General features: G+C 37.7%; 1 protein-coding gene across 4 annotated transcripts in view; it reads left to right on the top strand.

Annotated features, from left to right (window-relative positions):
- Nucleotides 1–15,473, top strand: part of GRIA3 (glutamate ionotropic receptor AMPA type subunit 3) — a 330,401-nt gene that overhangs the window by 209,809 nt on the left and 105,119 nt on the right. The window lies entirely within an intron of this gene.

The following is a 15,473-nucleotide window of genomic DNA, read 5'->3' as shown; positions in this document are numbered from 1 at the left end:
CAAAAGCATTCATTATACAAGGGAAAAAACGGAATACAGGGAGGAGGCTGGGCTGTGGGACAGAGATAAATCTGATTGACAGTAATTGGAGCGTTTCTGATAGGCAGATGCTTCATGGGACTGGTCAGAGCTGACTGGCTGAGAGAGCTATGCCCTACTCGTGGGTGTTGTTATCAGAGGAGGAGTAAGGATGGAACTTTCTGGGAAAGGTCACATGATTCACATGATGAAGAAGACCAGTAAGAGGTAGCTTCATAGATGGTGTCTGAGGCAGCTAGCTGGGGAGAATAATTTGACAGCTGGCAAGCAGACAGGTAGGATATGCACCTTCTGCTACTGTTCTCTACCCCTTAAACTGGATCTCTTTTTTCTTTTACCTCTTGGGTCTGGGTATTGAAGGTCTAAGGCTGCTACATCTAATTTTAGAGACATTTTAGGAAACCAGGGACTCTAAATTCCCCCACATGGTGAACTGTGGTTGGCCATTTCCAACTGCTGGTGATGCCAGAAACAAAGGCGATGGAGAACCTGGAGGCAAGACATGACTTCCTTTAGCTAGAAACTCTCTCCTAAAATATCCGTCTCTACATATTACCTCCACCCTTTCCCTTTCCACTTTTACCTAATGACTTTTGAGTGATAAAAACTGTGTGGGCAATTTTACAAAAGTTTCAGAAAGACCAGACACTTCAATTTCTCAAAAGAGTGGAGTGGCAAGTCCCAATGTAGATCATAATATTAAAAAAAAAAAAAAAAATTGGCCAACAGCTAGGAAATGCTAATCATTTAGCCAGAAGCTCATATAATAGCCATCTCTACACTCCTTAACCTTCTCCTGATAGAAATTAGTGCCTGACAGCCAATTCTGTTACAATAATTTTTTGGTAGGGTTTAAGGAAAACAGGGATCAAAATTCCCAAAAGTGCAGACTTTGGGTGGCAAACATCAAGCAAAAATTACCAAAAGGGAAAAAAGCAGAAAGTGGACTAGGAGCCACTAACTTTCAGTATCTCCCACCTTTCTACTCTCTCTTCTCCTCTTTTCCCCTTTTATTTACTGCACGTATGATAGCCAGATCCGTTGATTTAATGTCTTAACAGAGGTTTTATGGGGATTTTTCCTCAACTTTCCAAACTGAAGGACTGCGAACTGGAAGTTCACAAAAGGAAATCTAGCAACAGGCCATGAACATGAATGATCATTTAAAATAAAAAGATATGCAGAGGAAAGCCAAGAGCCAGGCAACTTCTGCACCATAGGTAAAACCTCTCTCCTTTTCGTAGGCTAATCAAGTGCAGCAGTGGGAGTAGAGATGGAACTAGAACTTCTCTCTTAATACAACTATACCTACCATTCATCCCTTTTTCCCCAGTTTCTCAGATCCTCACTTCCTTGTCAAAGATTTCAGTGGTCAGCTCTGCTGAATTTGTCTTTGTTGAGATGATAGGGAGAGTCTGGGTCAATTTTGAAAATGTGCACTGTGCTTGTCCATGATTCTAACAGTGTCTAGGAATAGGTGAAAGAAAACAGAACAGCAACTGTTTCTGAACTTCCTTCTTTCTACTGTTATTCTTTACCTTTTAATTTGATCTGTTTACCTATTTGATCTGTTTTCTGGACATTTCTGTTATATTCATTGTTTTACAAAGGTTTTAGAGCTACTTGGCATGTATATTCAAACTTGAGGTCAGTGTGTTATCAACTCAAAAACAGAAGTCTAGCAAGAGTTATGGATAGGAGAAATGCCTTAAAAATAATGAGATTCTAGGTGAATAAGAACCAGGAGCCAGCCAACTTCTTCTCTTAGACAGGATCCCTACATTCTACCAGTGACCTTAATCCCTTTATTTTTCTTTTATCCTCTACGTGTTCAGTGAACATTTCCACTGCATTAATGTCTTTATAGAGTGTTGAGTGGGACATGGGTTCAGTATTCTCACCTATAATTCACAAGTGATCAGCTGAAGAAGTAAAACCTAAAAAGAATTTATAAACAAATGAAATGTCTTAAACACATTGTGATAAGAAACAAAACAAGATTAAGAGCCAGCAAACTGCTGCCCTTCATACAAAAGTGGTCTCCTAATAAGCCCCTTTTTACCAGACGCCCATCCTACTTTTCCTTCTCTCTCTTACTTCTAGGATATGGGGTGGTCACTGCTACCACATCAGTTATCTTGCTGAAATTGGGAGACTCTAATATCAGTTTTCTGTGTACTACTGATTATATTTACTCATGTCCGCTACAACATTTAGCATATGTGATGGAAAAGACAACATGCTTTGAATCACATTAGAAAGTACGCAGGGAAACCAAGAGTTAGCCAACTTCTGCCCAATAGTCAGCACCACTCCCCTGCCTTCCTTCACTCTGTCAACAACCTTTGCACATTTGTTTTTCCCGTTTCCCTTTGAGGTTTTCAGTGCTCACTTGTGTTGCATTATTTTAGAGATTTCAGTGGGGCTTAGGAAAATATTCCCACCTGAATCTCTGCAGGTAATCAGAAGACCTAGGAATAATTTATTTTTAATTTTTGTGGATACATAACATATATATATATATATATATATATATATATATAATTACATAATAATCATATCATGAAAATTTGGGTATCCATCCCCTCAAGCATTTATCTTTTGTGTTACAAACCAAGTACTCTATTTTAGTTACTTTAAAATGTACAAGTAAGCTTCGATTGACTATAGTCACCTTGTTGTATAATCAAATACTAGGTCTTATTCATTGTTTCTAACTTTTTTTTGTATTAACCATCCTTACCTTCTTCCCACCATCCCCACTACCCTTCCCAACCTCTGATTACCATTCTTCTCTATCTCTGTGATTTCACTGCTTTGACTTTTAGAGCCCACAAATAAGTTAAAGCATGTGATGTTTGTCTTTCTGTGCCTGGCTTATTTCTCTTAGCATAATGACCTCCAGTTCCATCAATGTTGTTGCAAATGACAGGATCTCATTCTTTTTTTATGACTGAATAGTACTCCACTGTATATATGTATCACATTTTCTTTATCCATTCATCAGATCGTGGACGCTTAGGTTGCTTCCAAATCTTCGTTATTGTGAACACTGCTGCAACAAACATAGGATATCTCTTTGATATCCTGATTTCCTTACTTTTGGATATATACCCAGCAGTGGGATTCCTGGATCTTATGGAAACTCTATTTTCAGTTTTTTGTTTTGTTTTGTTTTGTTTTGTTTTGTTTTGTTTTGTTTTGTTTTACCTGGAGTTTTCGCTCTTGTTACCCAGGCTGGAGTGCAATGGCGCGATATCGGCTCACCGCAACCTCCGCCTCCTGGGTTCAAGCAATTCTCCTGCCTCAGCCTCCTGAGTAGCTGGGATTACAGGCACACGTCACCATGCCCAGCTAATTTTTTGTATTTTTAGTAGACATGGGGTTTCATCATGTTGACCAGGATGGTCTCGATCTCTTGACCTCGTGATCCACCCGCCTCGGCCTCCCAAAGTGCTGGGATTACAGGCTTGAGCCACCGCGCCCGGCCTATTTTCAGTTTTTTAAGGAGTTTCCAAACTGTTCTTCATAGTGGTTTACTAATTTACATTATCACCAACAGTGTGTGAGGATTATCTTTTCTTCACATCCTCACAAGTAATTTTTATGGCCTGCCTTTGTATAAAAGCCATTTTAACTGAGGTGAGATGATATTTCATTATACTTTTGATTCTGCATTTCTCTGATGGTCAATAATGTTGAGCACCTTTTCATATACCTGTTTGCCGTTTGTATGTCTTCTTTTGAGAAATATCTATTGAAATCTACTGCCCATTTTAAAAATTGGATTATTACATGTTTTTTTTCCTAAAGAGTTGTCTGAACTTTTTATATATTCTGGTTATTAATCCCTTATAAAATGAGTAGTTTGCAAATTTCTTCTCCCATTCTGTGGATTGTTTCTTCACTTTATTGACTGTTTCCTTTGCTGTGCAGAAGCTTTTTAACTTGATGTGATCCCATTTGTCCATTTTTGCTTTAGTCGTCTGGGCTTGTGGAGTGTTACTCAAGAAATTTTTGCCCAGACCAACGTCCTAGAGATTTTCCCCAATGTTTCATTGTAGTGGTTTCATAATTTGATGTCTCAGATTTAAGTCTTTAATCCGTTTTGATTTGATTTTTGTATAAGTTGAGAGATAGGGACCACATTTCATTATCCTCCATATGGATATCCAGTTTTCCTAGGACAATTTACTGAAGAGACTGTCTTTTCCCCAATATATGTTCTTGGCATCTTTGTTGGAAATCAGTTTACTGTAGGTGTGTGGATTTGTTTCTGGGTTCTCTATTCTGTTACATTGGTCTATATGTTTTTATGCCAGTAACATGCTGTTTTGGTTACTGTATCTCTGTAGTATAATTTGAAGTCAGGTAATGTGATTCCTCCAGTTTTGTTCTTTTTTCTTAGAATAGCTTTGGCTATTTTGTGCCTTTTGGGACTTCATATAAGTTTTAGGATTGTTTTTTCTATTTCCATGAAGAATGTCTTTGGTATTTTGATAGGGATTATACTGAATCTGTAGATTTCTTTGAGTAGTATGGACACTGCAACAATATTGATTCTTCCAATTCATGAACATAGAATATCTTTACATTTTTTGTGTGTTCTTGTGAATTTCTTTCATCAGTGTTTTATAGTTTTCATTGTAGATATCTTTCACTTTTTTGATTAAGTCAGTTCCTAGGTATTCAACTTTATTTGTGGCTATTATAATTTTTTTATTTTTTTTTTCAGATTGTTCACTGTTGCCATATAGAGATGCCATTGATTTTCATATGTTAATTTTCTATGCTGCAACTTTGTTGAATTTGTTTACCAGTTCCAAAGTTTTTTGGTGAAGTCACTAGGTTTTTCCACATATAAGATCATATTATCTACAAACAAGGATAATTTGGATAATTTGACTTCTTCCTTTCCACTTTGGATGCCCTTTCTTTCTTTCTTTTGTCTGATTAATCTAGCTAGGACTTTCAGTACTATGTTGAATAACAATGAAAGTGGGCATCCTTGTTGTGTTCCAGATCTTAGAGGAAATGCTTTCAATATTTTTCCCATTCAGTACACTACAGAATGGGAAAAATACCACAGATAGAAAACATAATACACTTTGAATCATGTTACAAAGGAAACTGGTGAATGAGGAGTCAGCCAATTCTTGCCCATCAGTTATCCCTTTTCTCCTATCTTTATTTTTTCCAATGTTCTGAGTTTCATTTTCCCCTTTTTCCTTCCAGGTATTTAGTGGTTACTTCTATTGTGTTGTTTATATAGAAAGATCAGTGAGGTTGGGCCAAATACTCTCGACTTTTGGTCTGTAAGTGGCCAGTTCAAGAAGTGAAACCTGGGAAGAGGTTATAAACAAGTAAAATGCCTTCAAATATCGTCGTAAGAGGAAAGACAGCATCAGGTGCCAGCCAGCTCCTGCCCTTTATTATTTTCTTTTACAAACTTTGTCTCCTAATATTCCTCTTCTTCTCACCTCTCTGTTCTTTCTGTTCACTCATTTCCCTTATGGATATTTGTTGGTCACTTCTATTATTGCTTTCTTTGCTGAAGCTCTCCAGAAACAAGTCTCTTTTGTAACTTGGAGCTTGTATTTGCATATATCAACAGTTGAATCTAACAATTTGTGGTATAAAGACATGCTTGAACACATATTAAATGAAAATAGGTAAAGCATGAAATAGCCAATTCCTTCCCATTGGTTGTAAGTTCCTTATTTCTGTCTGTGATATTCCTGATTTTATTTTCTTTTATTGTCACATGGATTTTTAAAATTATCTCTGTAACATTAGCATTGTTTGAGAGATTAAAGAGAGTTTCCACCTTGAAATCTGAGGTCACAACATCAAACAGAGAAGCTTAGCAAGCATTATAGACAAGTGAAATTCCTCAAAACAACAAGAAAGTGTGAACCATCAGCCAGCCAGTTTTTGTCTTTGTGCCAGACTATTTATCCTAACTTCCATCATCCTTTATAACTCCTCCATCATCCCCGTTCTATTGCCTTCCTTATCCACTCTGGTTGTTGTCTGGGCTCTTGTCTGTGTTATTGTCTTTATATTGGTTTCAAGGATTCACAGCTCAACTTTACCACTTTGACTACTGTGGGTGTCTTGCATAATGAAAAGGATTTAACAAGGTAGTATAAAAATGTGTATTCTCTTAATATTTTTGGATTTTAAAAAAGAAGTTCCAGAAATCAGACACCTCCTATCCTCTATTGAGATTCTCAATCCTAAAATAACTGTCATCCTCATTCCTATTTTATTTCCCTTTTACATATATTCTCATGCTTCATAAATGGTTCATGATCACCTCTCCCCTATCAGTGTCTTCACTAAGCTTGTGGGAAAAATTAGGCCTCTGTGATCAATCTTGTAGCCTATAGTTTCTCACAATAGAAAGTAGCAATTTGTGAAGAAAAACAGCACATGTGTTACAAAATTGAATTCAGATGGAAGGTAGTCTGGATGCCAGCTGATTTTTGCCATTTATTTAATACCTGTCTTGTAGCTTCCATCTTTCTACAACTGACCTGCTTTCCTTTATTTTCCCTTTATCATCCAAATGTTTAGTATTCATTTTTGTAGCGCTGGTATATTTGCAAAGGTTTTAGAGAGACTCAGTATTATCAACTTGAAGCACTTTTTTTCTTTTTTAGACAGAATCTCACTCTGTTGCCCAGGCTGGAGTTCAGTGGCATGATCTCAGCTCACAGCAACCTCTGCCTCACAGGTTCAAGCTATTCTCATGCCTCAGCCTCTCAAGTAGCTGGGACTATAGGTGTGTACCACCACATTCGGTAATTTCTGTATTTTTAGTAGAGATGGGGTTTCACCATGTTGGCAAGGCTGGTCTTGAACTCATGACCTCAAGTGATCTGCCCACCTTTGCCTCCCACAGTGGCTGGGATTACAGGCTTGAACCACTGTCTGGCCAACTTAAGGTCCTTTTGTGACCAACTGCTAAAGAGAACTCTAGCAAGAGTTGTGGACAAGTGAAATGCCTTAAAATAATGAGATATTAGGTGAATACGGACCAAGAGTCGGCCAACTCCTGCCCTCAGCCAGAATTTGCATCCCAACTTTTAATTTCTATAACTACCTATCAACTTTCTTTTCCTCTTCACTATCCAGATTAGTTTTCTTATTAGTATAAATGTATGGCATATAAGCGTAATTTTGTTACATAGTTAATTTTAAAACTCTACTATCAGGAGTGGGATTATTGAAGGTTATTTTTACTGCATTAATCCCACCTCAAGGTCTCTGTGTAGCCACTTCTTGAAAGAAATGAATTCTGGCAAGAGTTATGAACAAATTAAATGTCTTAAAATAATCATACAAGTGGATAAAGTAAACCAGGAGCCAGCCAACTTCTCCCCTGAATCAGAACATTTCACCTAACTTCTGTCATCCTACCACAATCCTCCCTGCCATTACCATTTTATTTCCCTTTTTATATACTCTGTGTTTTATAGTGTCCTATTCTGTTTTAGTGCCTTTACATTGATTTCAGGGATACATGGCCTCAATATAAACACCAGCGTGTTCAATGACTAAAATCTAACATGCTATGGAAAAGTATGGTGCCTTAAAATTCTATAGCAAAGAGGACCAGGAACATGACACCTCCTGCTCTTTAGCCCAAAACCATCTCTTGCTCTCTTCTTTCTTAGCACTTTCTCCCCTTCCTTACTTCCTGTCTACTTGGTGTATGGTTGCTGGTCAGTTGTGTTTCATTAGTTTTTTTATTAAATCTGTGGCTAGACTCGGGCCTCAATTCACAATTTTGCCAACTATGGTTGTACGTGACAATAGCTTCTAGCAACTTGTTTTAGAAGAAAAAAAAAAATCCATGTCTTTTTAAAAAGGAAATAGATGTAAGAGGTTGAGGGAAGCCAGCAAAATCTTCCTCCTTGGCCATCTCTTCTCTCCTAACTTCCATCTATCTATCTATCTATCTATCTATGCATATATATTGCACATATATATATCTGGTGGTCATCTTTCTTACATTGGTGTCTTTGGGGAGGTTTTCAGAAACTCAGCTTCAGTTTTATCACCTTGAAAACTGACTCAACAGTCTCAGAAGAAAATATAACAAGAGGTTATAGGGTTAGTAAAATGTCTTGAAACAGTGAGATACATACTAGGAGAAAAAAGACAAGAAGCCAGCCAGCTCCTCTACTTTAGCCCACACATCTCTCCTCACCTCTGTCTTCCTACCACTGACCCTTACCCTTTTATTTACTCCATTTTTCTTTCTGGATATTATATCATCACCTGTGTTGTGTGTCTTTACATAGGTTTTGGGGGATAATTGGCCTGCCTTAGCATTATAAGTGTCATAACCATAAAAATCCATCAAATATTATTATGATAAGGAGTAATGTCTTAAAATGTTGGGATAAGAGGTGAAAGAGACCTAGAAGCCAAACAAATCCTGCCCTTGTAGAGAACGTCTCTCCTAATTTCCATATCTTTTCTCCATTCCCCTCTTACTGTTGAGTGTCAGCTCTGCTGTGTTAGTGTCTCTGAAGAAGCTGCAGAGAGAATCAGGCTTTAATATTTGCAATATCATGGACTGTCAGTGTCCACTTGAAGAATGGAATTTAGCAATAGTTGACACAAAAAGAAAATTCTTTATAAAAAAAGGTATCAGAAAAAGAAAGATGACCAAGAGCCAACAAACCCCTGCCTTTGGCTTGACAATTTTCCTTACATCCATCTGTATATTACTCACTTCCCTTCTCTTTTCCCCTTCTACTTCTTTGATATTTATTAATCAGTTCTGCTCCATTAGTGTTTCTTCAGAGGGTTTAGGTAAAAATTCAGCCTCGATCATCTCAACCTTGAGGACTGTTGGTTGCTGTGTCTAAATGCTAGGAACCAGAGTGACAAGCCATAGAATCTGAAGAAATACAAGCAAAATGCACACAAATGGAACAGAGGGAGAAGTAGGACCAGGATCCAGCTAACTCTTGCCCTTTAATAACAAGATCTTTCCTTTCACCTCCGTAAACACCTGTTATCTTCTTTGTTTGCCTCTCTTCTGTTCTCTTCACCTTGCAAAAGGGGCTGCTGGTGCTTTCTGTCCCTATGGCCTGATAAGCTGTCATAGCCCACAGTAGGAGCTAGTGGTTTGGAGGTTTTGCCAGCTAGAAAAACAGGTTGTGATTATCTCCCCCTGGTTTAATATGTGCTGCTGTGGCCACATTTTATCCCACAAGTACAGCCAGGCTAATGCCAATTTGCAGTGTGCCAGAACTCATTCCCAGGTATGTCTGTCATAAAACATTAGTTGACTGAAAAACTTCTAGGTCCTCAGTGATATGGTTGAGGTTGGGTAGAGACATTAGTGCACTGTATTCCTAAAAGGTATTTCCAAATCACAATGTGTTTACTGGAGATGAAGACACCCAAGTGGGCATTTGTGGAGTGTATACAGCAGGATGAAGTTTCTGGGAGTAAGGGGAGTTAATTCTTGAGGTATATTTGAGGTGAATGCTTCCTTTTAGTTTCTTTGCCAGAAAAAGGGTAGTGAGGGCAAATCTTTAAGAAAAGAGTGGCACAGTAGACAACAACCAGACTGAATTGCTGGCTCTTAGGCCTTAAGGCAGAAAGTGAGATTTGGGGGATCCTTTCTCCTCCTCTTTTGCTAATTCTACACTGCTATTTTAACATGCTATGAGTATTAGGTAAACAGGAGTATGAAGCTTATCAAAGTGAGAGATACTACTTTCTAATGCATGCTGTTCCCATTGACCCTGGGGACCGTAATGGTGGCAGAAGTATTTGCAACCCCTTTCTCTCAAGAAACATAACTCTACTTTTTCAGCCCAGGCTTTTAAGATACAGGCCAAACACAAGAGAGCCCATCCTTCACCCATACCAGCAGGTCAATGGGCAGTTGGTCAATTTTTTAATGTAATATTTGTTAACTTCCAACTGTGGGTAGGCATCGTAAATGAATTAAAGCTATTCATTACAGATTTTAAATGATACATATTTGTATATATTTATGGGGTACATGCAATATATTGTCACATGCCTAGAATGTGTAATGATCAAATCAGTGAATTTAGGATATCCAACACCTTGAGTATTTATCATTTCTATGTGTTCAGAACATTTCAAGACACCTCTTCTGGCTATTTTGAAATATACAATATATTGTTGTTAACTATAGTTACCCTAGTCTGCTATTGAACAAGAGAACTTTTCCCTTCTATCTAACTATATGTTTGTACCCATTAACTGTTCTTTCTTCATTTTGTTCCCACTATGACCCTTCCCAGCCTCTAGGAACTCTCATTCTACTCTCTACCTCCATGAGATCAAAATTTTTAGCTCCCATATATGGCTGAAAATATACACTATTTCTCTTTCTGAGCCTGGCTTACTTCACTTAACAAATTGACTTCCAGTTCGGTCCATGTTGCTGCAAATGACATGATTTCATTATTGTTTACGGCCAAATAGTGGTCCATTGTGTGTATATAACACATTTTTTTTGAAGGCCATTACACTTTTTTAGGTTTCTTTTTTTATCTTTTTTTTCAACTTTTATTTTTTGTTCAAGGGTACACGTGCAGGTTTGTTATGTAGGTAAACTTGTATCACACGAGTTTGTTGTATAAATTATTTTGTCACTCAGCCAGGTACTAAGCCTAGGACCCAAAGTTATTTTTTCTGATCCTCTTTCTCCTCTCAGCCTCCATCCGCCAATAGGCCCCAGTGTCTGTAGTTCTATTCTGTGTGTCCATGTGTTCTCATCATTTCTCTCTCCCTTATAAGTGAAAACATGCAGTATTTGGTTTTCTGTTCCTGTGTTAGTTTGCTAACAGCCTCCAGCTCCATACATATTCCTGCAAGAGGCATAATTTTGTTCATTTTATCACTGCATAGTTTTCCATGGTGTATATGTAGCATATTTTCTTTATCCAGTCTATCATTGATGGGCCTTTAGGTTGATTCCATGTCTTTGCTATTGTGAATCATGCCGCAATGAACATTCATGTGCATGTGTCTTTATAATAGAATGATTTATATTCCTTTTGGTATTTACCCAGTAATTGAATTGCTGGATCTAATGGTAGTTCCATTTTTCAGTCTTTGAGAAATTTTCATACTGCTTTCTACAAAGGTTGAACTAATGTACACTCCTACCAACAATGTATAAAGTGTTCCCTTTTCGGCTGGGCATGGTGGCTCATGCCTATAATCTCAGCACTTTGGGAGACAAAGGCGGGTGGATCACCTGAGGTTGAGAGTTTGAGACCAGCCTGGTCAACGTGGTAAAACCTCGTCCCTACTGAAAATACAAAAATTAGCCAGGCATGGTGGTACATGCCTGTAATCCCAGCTACTTGGGTGGTTAAGGCAGGAGAATCGCTTGAACCCAGGCAGCGGAGGTTGCAGTAAGCTGAGATCATGCCACTGCACTCCAGCCTGGACAACAGAGTGAGATTCTGAAAAAAGGGTGTTCTCTTTTCTCTGCAATCTTGTCAGCATGTTATTTTTTGGCTTTTTTTTTTTTTTTTTTTTTTTTTTTTTTTTTTTTTGAGATGGAGTTTTGCTCTTGTTACCCAGGCTGGAGTGCAATGGCGCGATCTCGGCTCACCACAACCTCCGTCTCCTGGGTTCAGGCAATTCTCCTGCCTCAACCTCTTGAGTAGCTGGGATTACAGACACGCGCCACCACGCCCAGCTAATTTTTGTATTTTTAGTAGAGACGGGGTTTCACCATGTTGATCAGGATGGTCTCGATCTCTTGACCTCGTGATCCACCCGCCTCGGCCTCCCAAAGTGCTGGAATTACAGGTGTGAGCCACCGCGCCCGGCCTATTTTTTGGCTTTTTAATAGCCATTCTGACTGGTGTGAGATGGTATCTCACTGTGGTTTTCATTTGCATTTCTTTAATGATTAGTGATGTTGAGCTTTTTTTTTTTTTTTTTTTGAGACAGAGTTTCGCTCTTGTTACCCAGGCTGGAGTGCAATGGCGCGATCTCGGCTCACCGCAACCTCCGCCTCCTGGGTTCAGGCAATTCTCCTGCCTCAGCTTCCCGAGTAGCTGGGACTACAGGCATGCGCCACCATGCCCAGTTAATTTTTGTATTTTTAGTAGAGACGGGGTTTCATCATGTTGACCAGATGGTCTTGATTTCTTGACCTCGTGATCCACCCGCCTCGGCCTCCCAAAGTGCTGGGATTATAGGTGTGAGCCACCACACCCGGCCTTGATATTGAGCTTTTTTTCATGTTTGTGTTGGCTCCATGTATGTTTTCTTTTGAAAGGTGTCTGTTAATCTTTCCCCAATGTCCTTTGTCAATTTTTCAATGGGATTGTTTGGGGTTTTTGTGCAAATTTGTTTTAATTGCTTATAGATATTAGATATTAGACCTTTGTCAGATGCATACCTTACAAATAGTTTCTCCCATTCTGTAGGTTGTCTGTTTATTTTGCTGATAGTTTTCTTTGCTGGGCAGAAGCTGTTTAGTTTAATTAGGTCCCATTTGTCAATTTTTGTTTCCTTTGGAATTGCTTTTGGCATCTTCCTCATGAAATCTTTGCCTCTTCCTATGTCCTGAATGGTATTACCTAGGTTGCTTTCCAGAGTTTTTATAGTTTTAGGTTTTACATTTAAGTCCTTAATCCATCTTATTTTTGTATATGGTGAAAGGAAGGGATCAAATTTCAATCTTCTACATATGGTTAGCCAGTTCTCCCAGCATCACGTATTGAATAGGGTATTCTTTCCTCATTCCTGGTTTTTGCCAGCTTTGTCGAAGATCAGATGGTTGTAGATGTGCAACCTTATTTCTGGATTATCTATTGTGTTCTATTAGTCTATGTACCAGTACCATGCTGTTTTGGTTACTGTATCCCTGTAGTACACTTTGAAGTCGAGTAGTGTGATGCCTCCAGCTTTGTTCTTTTTGCTTAGGATTGACTTGGCTATTTGGGCTCATTTTTGGTTCCACGGGAGTTTTAAAATAATTTTTATCTAGTTCTGTGAAGAATGTCATTTGTGGTTTGATGGAAATATCATATAGATTCAATAAATTGCTTTGGGCAGTATGGCCATTTTAATGGTATCAGTTTTTCCTAACCACGGGCATGGAATGGTTTTCCATTTGTTTGTGTCATCTCTGATTTCTTTGAGCCTTGTTTTGTAATTCTCATAGTAGAGATCTTTCACCTTCCTGGTTAGCTGTATTCCTAGGTACTTTATTCTTTCTGTGGCAATTGTCAATGGGATTACATTCCTGATTTGGTTCTTGGTTTGGCTGTTGTTGGTTATACATTTTCTTTATCTATCTGTTCATTGATGAACACTTAGGTGGATTCCATATCTTTGCTATTGTTAATACTGCTGCAATATACATGGGAGTGCAGGTATTCCTTTGACATACTGATTTCCTATGGATAAATGCCCAGTAGTGGGATTGCTGGATCATATGGTAGCTCTATTTTTAGTTTTTTGATAATTTTCACACTGTTTTCCATAGTGGCTATACTAATTTACATTCCCACCAACAGGATACATGAGTTCTCTTTTCTCCTCATCCTTGCCAGCATCTATTTTTTTTTTTAATCTTTTTAATAGTAGCCATTCTAACCAAAGTAAGATACTTTCTTGTGGTTTTAATTTGTATTTCCCAGTTGATTAGTGATGTTGATCATTTTTTCATATACCTGTTGCAATTTGTATGTCTTATTTTAAGAAATTCATGTTCTTAGCCCACTTTTTAATGATATTGTTTGTTTTTGTTTTTTTACTGAGCTGTTTGAATTCCTTGTATATTCTGGATATTAGTCCCTTGTTGGATGAATAGTTCACAAATATTTTCTCCCATTCAACAGGTTGTCTCTTCACTCTTGTTTCCTTTGATGTGCAGAAGCTTTTTGGTTTAATATAGTCTCACTTGTCTATTTTTGTTTTTGTTGCCTGTGCTTTTGAAGTCGTAGCTATAAATTCTTTGCCTACACTAATGCCCTGAAGTGTTTCCCCTGTGTTTTCTTCTAGTAGGTTTATAGTTTCAAATCCTATGTTTAGTCTTTAACCCATCTGAAGTTCATTTTTTTAATGAGAAATAGAAGTGCAGTTTCATTCTTCTGCATATGGATATCCAATTTTCCTAGCACCATTTATTGAACAGGGTGCCCTTTCCCTAATGTATGTCCTTAGAAATTTGATGGAAAAATAGTTGGCTACAGATATGTGGATCTATTTCTGGGTTCACTATTCTGTACCATTCATCTGTGTATCTGCTTTTATATGAACACCGTGTCATTTTGATTACTATAGCCTTGTGATACATCTTGCAGTCAGGTGGTATGATACCTCCAGCTTTTTTTTTTTCCCCCCCTCAGGGTTGATTTGGCTACTTGGACTCTTTTTTCATTTCATATGAATTTTAGAATTGTTTTTTCTATTTCTGTGAAATATGACATTGGTATTTTGACAGGAATTGCATGAAATCTGTAGATTGTTTTGAGTAGTATGGTAATTTTAACAATATTAATTCTTTCAATACATGAGCATGGAATGTCTTTACATCTGCATCCTCTTCAGTATCTTTCATCAGAGTTTTCCTTGTAAAGGTCTTTCACCTCCTTGGTTAAGTTTATTCCTAGATATTTCAGTAGCTACTGTAAATGGGACTGTCTTCTTGATTTCTCTCTCAGGTAGATGAATATTGGTGTGTAACAACACTACTGATTTCTGTATGTTAATTTTATATCCTGCAATTTTACTGAATTTAATGAACAGATCTAAGAATTTTTTAAAGGAGTCTTAAGTTTGTCTTGATATAAGCTCGAGACATATGCAAAGAGGGATAATTTGAGTTGCCCCTTTCTAATTTGTATGTCTTTTTTTTCTACCTGATTGATCTGGGTATGACTTACAGTAATATGTTGAATGGGAGTGATGAAAGAATGCACCCTTGTCTTGTTTCATTTCGTAGAGGAAAGGTTGTTTTCAGCATTTTCCCATTCAGTCTGATTTCAGCTGTGGGTTTGTCAATATATGGCCTTTATTATGTTGTACAATCCTTCTATGCCTAGTTCATTGAGAGTTTTTATTATAAAGGGATATTAACTTTTACCAAATGATTTTTCTGTGTCTATTGAGATGATCATATAAATTTTGTCTTCATTCTGTTGATGTGATGTATTACACTTATTGATTTGCATGTTAAACCATTCTTGTATCCCTGGGATAAATCCCACTTGATCACGGCATATCTTTTGGATATATTGTAGGACTCAGATTGCTAGCATTTTGTTGAGGACTTTTGCATCTATGTTCATCATGGATATTTGCCTGTAGTTTTGTTGTTGTTGTTGTTGTTGTTGTTGTTGTTGCATCCTTGTCTGGTTTTGGTGTCAGAGTAATGCTGGCCTCATAGAATGAGCTAG

This window comes from Saimiri boliviensis, chromosome X (assembly GCF_048565385.1).
Source record: "Saimiri boliviensis isolate mSaiBol1 chromosome X, mSaiBol1.pri, whole genome shotgun sequence".
Lineage (NCBI taxonomy): Eukaryota > Metazoa > Chordata > Mammalia > Primates > Cebidae > Saimiri > Saimiri boliviensis.
The sequence above is the reverse complement of the archived record's forward strand: the minus strand, read 5'-3'. Positions and strand labels throughout refer to the sequence as shown.